We start from the raw sequence: 7,990 nt of genomic DNA, 5'->3' as shown, positions 1-7,990 counted from the left end.
AACTCCTGATATGAAAGAAACAAAACGCGATGTAATCGAATAAAATTCGCAGACCTTTTCGTTCACCAAAAGCCTATTTACAAGTCATTCAGTGACACGTCACAGACGAGCGTGCAAGCTTCGACCACGTACAGACGCCGAAAGCAAACCTGTCACTGGGGTTCGCTGAACCGCCGCGTTTTGTGGATGCTTCACCGCATAGTCGTGGACTCCTGCGGTGAAGCATCCCCAAATAGCGGAAGGGGGAGTAAATTCCAGAAAATCGAGAAATCACTCGCAATGCATCCGAAATTTCAGGTTTTCATATACCTTAGCTCTATGAAGCATATCGCGGAGCCGCGAAAAGTCCGACCAATCAAGTATATTCGAAAAATGAGGAATCTAAATTTTCGGTCGGTGTCTGTAAGATATATTAGGTATATGGTAGTTATAACGAACGCGGGAAAAAAACAGTTTGAAGAAGTCCGATACTTTGACAAACCTTACACTGACGCCCTATATAGGCCAAAAGGCCTGCTAAGGAGTGTCTAAGGTCGATGCTCGGCCAAAACAAACTTATTTTTAAAGACGTCTCCCCATTTGTTTTCGTGGCACTACAGATGACAAATGTTAATCATGACAAGTTTTCATTGCCTGAATGAGCTCTAAGGAAAAAGGAAATGATCGGCAGCAACGAATCGTACGCTTGCTCAGCCGCCAACGTTCCCGGATGTTTTTCCCGAGTTCAAATATTGGAATCAAAATCAGCATCGTCTTTTGAGTTGCTGCTGCTAACATCCTACAACTCTGCTCCAGGGGCAACAAGTTTTCCTGACTGTTTTTTTTTTTTTTTTCTTTTGCGAGCGAGCGCTGTTCTTTAGGTTGATGCCACCCCAGACGGCCACTGACGTCCGACGGACAACCGAACTCGGCCGCAACTCGGCGGCCGATTTCGGACGTCCGCCGGAATTCCGGCGTACGTACGAAAGCGGATGGTCGAATCCGTTCGCCCAGCGGACAGCCGCCGTACGTCCGCCACTGGATTTGCTTTTACACAGCTATGATATAGTTTGTAGTCGTCGTGCTCGTCTGAACTGCGTATAAATCAGTAATGCCGTCAAGTCTGCATTATATGATGCCAGAGCGAATCGATGCGATAGAAAGCGTTTCCATTAAACAGTTCTTTTTATTTTCCGCATGTTTCATCGTTGAATTCTTCCATCCAAAATTTTTGATTAAAAGTTAAATGACCATTAAACATGTTTCTATCATGATGCTTCGGTGAAATTTTAATCAGTGGCTGAATAGACGCAGCAAGCTGCAAGCTCAGAAAGAGCGAAACCGAACCTATCCTCAAAAAAATCTGAAATGAGCCAATCCAATCCACCTGACAAGTTGAAGTTTAGTCATGGAAGATGGCTTCACGTTTCCGTGTTCTGCGTTTTCTGCGCAGTTACAAATACCTACGGCTGTAATGCACTGCTAGCATTGTTTTTGCTGTGGCTTGGTGCGGCTGGCACACTTTGTTCACCCGCTGATTCCAAAGTAAGTATTTCACCGAACTTTTGTTTCTTTAGTTGAACTTTTCGATGCACCGATAGTGGTGAGCTTTTGCGTAAGGAAACAGCTCTGTACAGCAGCCGAACGGTCGAGTGTTTTAGGCGAGACTGACAGGATGGCTCCGCGCCGACTAACTAAAGTGCAGCCTCAAGTCTGAGGGCCATCTTTTCGGCATTACTGGACGCTGCGCCAGTAAGCAGCGCAACTTCTCTGTCTCTGATAAAGGAGTGCCTGCCCGAGCTTTAAAGGAGTTAATTTGTTAACCATGCGCAACGTGCTGAGTTGTAAAAACTATACGAGAAAACTTTTGCACTCCTCGAGCCTATCGTGCGACATGCCTACACTTGTGAAAACGTCGCGAGTTTTTTTTTTTTTTTTTTTTTTTTTTTTTTTTTTTTTTTTTTTTTTTTTAATGGACAGCCGCTGATCTTTCTCTCTCGAGCTTTACGGCAACTACAGTTTCTAGAAGGAACGGCTGTAGCTACTAAATAACTAAAGGTTTAGTACTCTCCTTCAGCTTTGACAAACTAGGACAGCACCTTGCGCATGTTGGTTATGCATGTGGGACCGAACCGCGCAGAACAACCGCACAAGGAGATGAGAGAAAAAAAAAAAAAGTCAGCACTTGTCTTTTTCTTGACCCGTTGTTCTGCGCTGTTCTGGCACGAATTTGACATACCGCCGCCGCGATACAGTTGGGCTGTGAGCTCTGGTGCCTGCAACGCCTTCTTTTATGCAAAACAGGCGTACTGGGAGGCCATGCAAGCCGCGGGCTCAAAAAAAAAAAAAAAAAAAAAAAAAAAGAGTTGAGCAAAAGTGAGATGAAAACAAAATTGTTGTTGCTTTGACCTTACAGATATTCAAAGGCTCCTCAGAACTTCACTGCATTATTGACTGCGAGATAATGCCAAAGCTGCACTAGAGCCATGCAGCACCTTATAGTGCATGATACTGAGCTTATGTGTCGCACTGAAAGCTCTTACCATGTTCTTAGATTATCATATTAAAGTAGCTTTAAACCCATGCTTGTTAATACAGTGATAGCCATAAATTGAATCTAGGGCATCATGCTCACATACAAGGCTTCTGATAACCGCTGGTCACATGATGCGGGCTATAGCAGAAACCTGTACGTGGTCATCTTACAAGCATTTGTGCAATTGATGCTTTTAATGTGTTGTAAAAGATTTTGTGTTCTGTTTCTGTATGGGAATGCTTTCCTTATTGAAGGCTAACATTTGGCTTGCTACAGCAAAACCTCTACCTACTCATCCTAAAAACAGCACCGCAGTTGGTGCTTTTAATGTATTGTAAAAGTATTTGTGTTCTGCTTCTGTATGGCAATGCTTTTCTCGTTGAAGACTAGCATGAGGCTTCCAAAAATTTTTCAGATGCCATTTGCTGTAGCCGATTTCGTAGGCCAACAGGAAGCAGCACTTTGAACATGGAAAACTGTCATCCACGGGGGAAAAACAGCAACATCCCTTTGCATTCTCATTTCTTTGGTATGGCTAAAAGTGAGTATTGTATCATTATCTATATTATTAATATTGAATCATGATTGTCAGTGTTGAAGTTGTTTGAGCGTGATGATTTTAAACACACAGGACATCCCTTCGACATTAAGGTTTTAGCTTGTTTACATGTAGGATGTAGAACTGGTTTCAACAAACTTTATGCAGCAAATTCTTTTTACATTGTCCACCATGTTACTTTTTGTCATTGGACACAGTCGTCCACTCTTAGCTTGAATGGGAATGTGTGGCATGCAGTTTGCAAAATAGCAATGCATCCGTCACAGCCATGCATCAAGGCTAAGTGGCTTGTGCGTAGAGGGACCAGCCGCTCCAGCTTCACGTCATCTGCCTCTTTGCTCCGGTGTGCAGACGTGCATTGAGTCAAAGTGGTTTATTTGTAGAGAAACCAGGAGCTTCTTTGTCACATCTGGCTGTTTGTTACGGTGTGCAGATGCGCATTGAGGCAAAATGGCTGATGTGTAGAGGGACCAGGAGCTGCTGCTTAACGTCCTTCGCCTCTTTACTACAGTGCACAGCCGTGCATTGATGCTAAGTGGCTTGTGCATGTAGGGTCCAGGAGCTGCAGCTTCACGTCTGCCTCTTCGCTCAGGTACGCAGGTGCGTATTGAGGCAAAATGGCTTATGCATAGAGGGACCAGGAGCAGCTGTGTGGCGTAGTGTGTATATTTGCTATGGTGCGTATCGAAGTACAATGGGGGGCTCATGTGTAAAGGTACCATGAGCTGCTGTGTCATGTCGTCTGCCTCTTTACTATGGTGCGCAGGCATGCATCAAGGCAAAGTGGCTTATGCACAGAAGGACCAGGAGCTGTTGCTTCACATCTGCTATGATGCGCAGCTGCGTATTGTGGGTGGTGGTGGAAAACATTGCCATCAGATACAAATACAGGAGGTTACTAGCTGACCCTGAGGGGGCCTGTCCTGACAAAAACAAGGGGTCCCTAGTTTGGGACCCCAGTGGTGGTAGAGGGACTAGAGGCTGGTACTTCACGCTGTCTGCCTCTTCGCTACGGTGTGCAGCTGCGATGGATGCAGTGGCATCTCAAAAAGTGGATGCCACGCACTCGCATGTTCAGCCTGAGTGGACGACTGTGTACCTGCTATAGCTTTGTTATTCATAGAATAAACCTAGGCCAAGTTGGATAAATTATAGCTCACCTCATATGTGGTCAGCAAAGAAAAGCCACTTCAGAAAATTTGATGCATTTACTGTCATAGGGTTCTTATTCGTATACATGGTACTGACAAGTCAGATTCTTCACCCTCAGAAATGCCAGAAAAATAACCAAGGGTGCGTCTGCAATAGTCTAGCTTGCTCTTTCTCTGCAGACTTGAGTCAGATGTGTGTTCCATTGCTGTGGGTGGGACAGGCGTGAATCTTTGATTTTAAGCTTGCAACAAGTATATTATTGTAGTTTAAAGGCAAAACGGTACTAATAATCATAGCCCCCCGTGGCCTTTATCCCCTTTTAATAGTGTTGCTAGACACTGAATTACTAGTTTACTCTGCACTGTTTCTGTCTAGTTAATGTGCGGAGATGTACATATATTTATATGACTTGGAGTTGTCGACTTTGTACTTAGAAACATTGTAGTGTTATCTGATGTGTTGCTTTCATTTCTTTAATGATTTCTGTAAGGGATCGGTGGGTATGCTAGGCACCATTATTAGTCTGCTCTTTTTTGGGTCACCTGTTCAATGCCCAGCTGCGGCCGTCTCCCACTTGCCCTTGGACAGGAGGCGGAGAGACGCGCACAGATAGGCAGCTACAGCAGCTACAGTGCTTAACGGAAACGTAGGCAGAGAAGGAAAGAAGTCCCCTCTTCCGAGGACTTTGCTGTCGCACTCGAAGACGCGGGGACAGGCAGTTTGTTCTCGTTGCTGTCTCATGTAGGGGGCTCATTTTTATTTAAGGAGCTTTACGAACAGTATACAACTAAGGGGTCCTTAGTACTAAGCGTACTAAGGGATCCTTAGTACGCTGACTGGACCCATCACCCGGAGGCAGCACAGCTTTGAAACGAGCACCTCTTTTGGAAGAACTGCTTATCGTTCAAAGAAAAAACACTGTCAGGTTGAAGGGTGTAAGGCCCTCTTCCTTGTTGGGGAGCCCATAAAAGTGACAATTATTCAGTGCAGGCGCGCTGAGTGGGGTCTCGTTGAGGATTCCAACCCTGGATGTTAACAATGGTGGGAGATAGCGGCGTTGAAAAAGGGCAAGTGTGTAACAGTGACGGTATGATGTGGGTTGGCTCTTCTGATGTGGTCCGCAATGGTGCTGACTCGGACGCCAATAATTGCAATAATTACCCTGTAAAAGGAGCCGCCAAGGATGCAAGCTTTGGGCAATGGTTGCGCACGTGGGACACCGTTTTGATGGGTTCTAATTATTTATTTTCTTTTTTTTTTTCCTAGGGGAGAGAGTTTGGCATGTGACCTAGTGAGCCAATCATTTCGAGGTCCATTCTCTAAATTCCGTTTGTTGTGAAACGAATTTGTTGTCCCTTTTGCATTGCTTGTATTAGGGAGAGGGTGAAGAACTTATGAAAGTGGAAAGACATGCCAAAATGTTTGTTAGCCAGTCATGTGTGAGTTCGTTGTCATCGGGGAGAAGAAATGTGGGCGAAGTCCCGAAGTTAATGAAACGGCCCCGCGGCCTGGAGAACTCGTTCTGAGCTAGATTTTGATCTCTTTACTCTTCGGCATAGATCATAGTCATTGTTTCACCTGTTGTAAATACGTACATTCATGTATAAAATTTTCAGTTCATCTTCCTCTCCGTGTGCAAGTTGTTGTGGCCAGATGCAGTAAATTCACTATTTTCATTTCTATATAATGTGCCTTTCTGAAGATGGTGAGCTCTTTTGTTCAATCCTGTAAGAAAGCTGCAAAGCGCTCCCAAATTTTCCACAAAACTGTGTGATATCTTTAATACTAACTGCGGCTTGGTGTCACTCAAAACATGTAATTGAGGTAGATTTCTTCCCCCCCCTCTTTTTGTTCGTTCAAATGAGGATCAGCGGACACTAACTCTTGCTTTTGTAATGCCCTAGGCCCTGCCTTAAGGTAGTAGTCCAATGTCGATGCCATTTTTATAGCTATGGCTGTCCAACAGCACTAATGTCTTTTATACACTTCTTTTACTAATCTCTTACCCAAGTGGTGACTTATACTGCGGGGGCGAAAGTCTGGACAGTATGTCTGTAGATTTTGGACTAGAATCGCGATGTAAACGAATTGTGACCTTATTTCTCTTGCACACATGAAAGAACTAACGTTCAACTTTCACATCGACAAGTATGGTCCCTGGTCGATGTGAAAGTTATGTGCTTTGATTGCAGTTTGTGTAGTCCACACGCTTGTCCCCGATATTACATAGGGGCAAATTAGGCGCCTTTACAGGGGCAGTTTCTTTGGCGCCCACTACCTTCCCCATAAAAAAGCTACAGTGTTTCTTGTGAACAGCTGGCTGCATTTATAAATACCATTATTTTTTTTTGTAATTTGTTGTGCATAGTTGAGAAATCCATGACATACATCCATGCTGCATGCTGCCGGTAATACATCAGGAGCTTGTGGTTATCAGCTTTTTGTGTTTTGTGTAACTATAAGCCTTGCTATTGTAATGTCACATATAGCGCTGTGGGTAAACAAATAACTTTATTTTTAACTCTTGTAGAAGCATGAACACTGCGCAATCACTGCGGCGGGCTATGCTTCCACATTGGGCTTTAGCCACATGTCAAATGTCTATCTTTATTCTGCTGCAGCAGCTTGCATGTTATCAGATAAGTTAATTCGTCGCAGCTGCTCTAAGGAGACGCTTTCTAGACGCTTGTAGCCTAGATGTTGATGTCGATATACCCCCGACACGCCCAGGGAATGTCTTCAGTAGAGGGTACATGGAAACCAGCGAAATGTGCAGTTTACAGAACAAAAAGGTAACAATTTTAAATGATGTTATTATTGATCACTTCTTTTCAGAGCAGGAACAATGACTAGAAATCTGCCTGTTAAACCGCTCAAAATGCAGGTTTCTGCCGCCAATGCGTACCTGTGTAATACTGCAATGCTCTGGCTGTGCTTTATGTTCATATACAGCATCCTTTATGCTTAATATCTCTGCATGTGCACTCCATGTCTTGGGCATTGCTGAGGGCGCATAGCAGCAAGCATAACATGCCATGTTTGTTCAGAGTGGCATGTTCAAAGAGACGACATAAAAACATTAAAATACTGAATGCCAGGTTCTGGTCAAACTACGTTTGTATCTTTTGTTATTCTGCATGGGTTTTGCTGCAGTTATATGACCTTTCTATATAGTATGTGACAGTTCTGAATGGAGATGCATGCGTACAGTGCCATCTGGAAAAAGCAATTGAGAGAAACTGGCAGTTGCCCTTGGAGATGTGTAATCAAAGTTCAGCACAGATAACTTGAATTTCATTTTCCCTTCTATTGCAGGAGGAGCCCAGCCTGCTCTTTCCATCTTAGGCCTGAAAGACTAGCAACAGCTGATCGAGCAAATGCACAGGATAGTAACTGCTCCTGGAATCCCGGCCTGCGGAGGCCGCCCACACAGAACTCGATCATCTCGCTAATTCCGAAATATTAGGTTTCAATAAATACCTTTTCCTCCACCACCTCCCCAAGGGAAGAGCTGTCACAACCAAGGATAATTAAAAAAATTATTCAAGTAGATTCTTAATACTCCAGTTGGCCTGCATTTTACCATGCCATTCCTTAACATCGATATTTTTTTTAGTGTAGACTATTTATTCATGCAGTTTTTGCAATAAAGGCAAAAAAAATGCTTTTTTTACAACCTTGCATGCTGGTATGCCTATGCACTTAGCATGTTTTCAGGAATGGTGCATTTGTGTAAAGCTCAGCTAGCATATGTGCCTCTTTGA

At 43.9% G+C, this 7,990-nt stretch overlaps 1 long non-coding RNA gene across 1 annotated transcript; it reads left to right on the top strand.

Annotated features, from left to right (window-relative positions):
• The first annotated feature begins 1,367 nt into the window (after positions 1-1,367).
• Positions 1,368-7,717, top strand: LOC146189093 (uncharacterized). The gene is made up of 3 exons (XR_014707636.1): positions 1,368-1,524; positions 2,931-3,056; positions 7,542-7,717. It is a non-coding gene; the product is annotated as an uncharacterized LOC146189093 (long non-coding RNA).
• The last annotated feature ends 273 nt before the right edge of the window (positions 7,718-7,990 follow it).

Source organism: Amblyomma maculatum, chromosome 5 (assembly GCF_055883805.1).
Source record: "Amblyomma maculatum isolate TAMU_Amacu chromosome 5, ASM5588380v1, whole genome shotgun sequence".
NCBI classification, from domain to species: Eukaryota; Metazoa; Arthropoda; class Arachnida; order Ixodida; family Ixodidae; genus Amblyomma; species Amblyomma maculatum.
The sequence above is the reverse complement of the archived record's forward strand: the minus strand, read 5'-3'. Positions and strand labels throughout refer to the sequence as shown.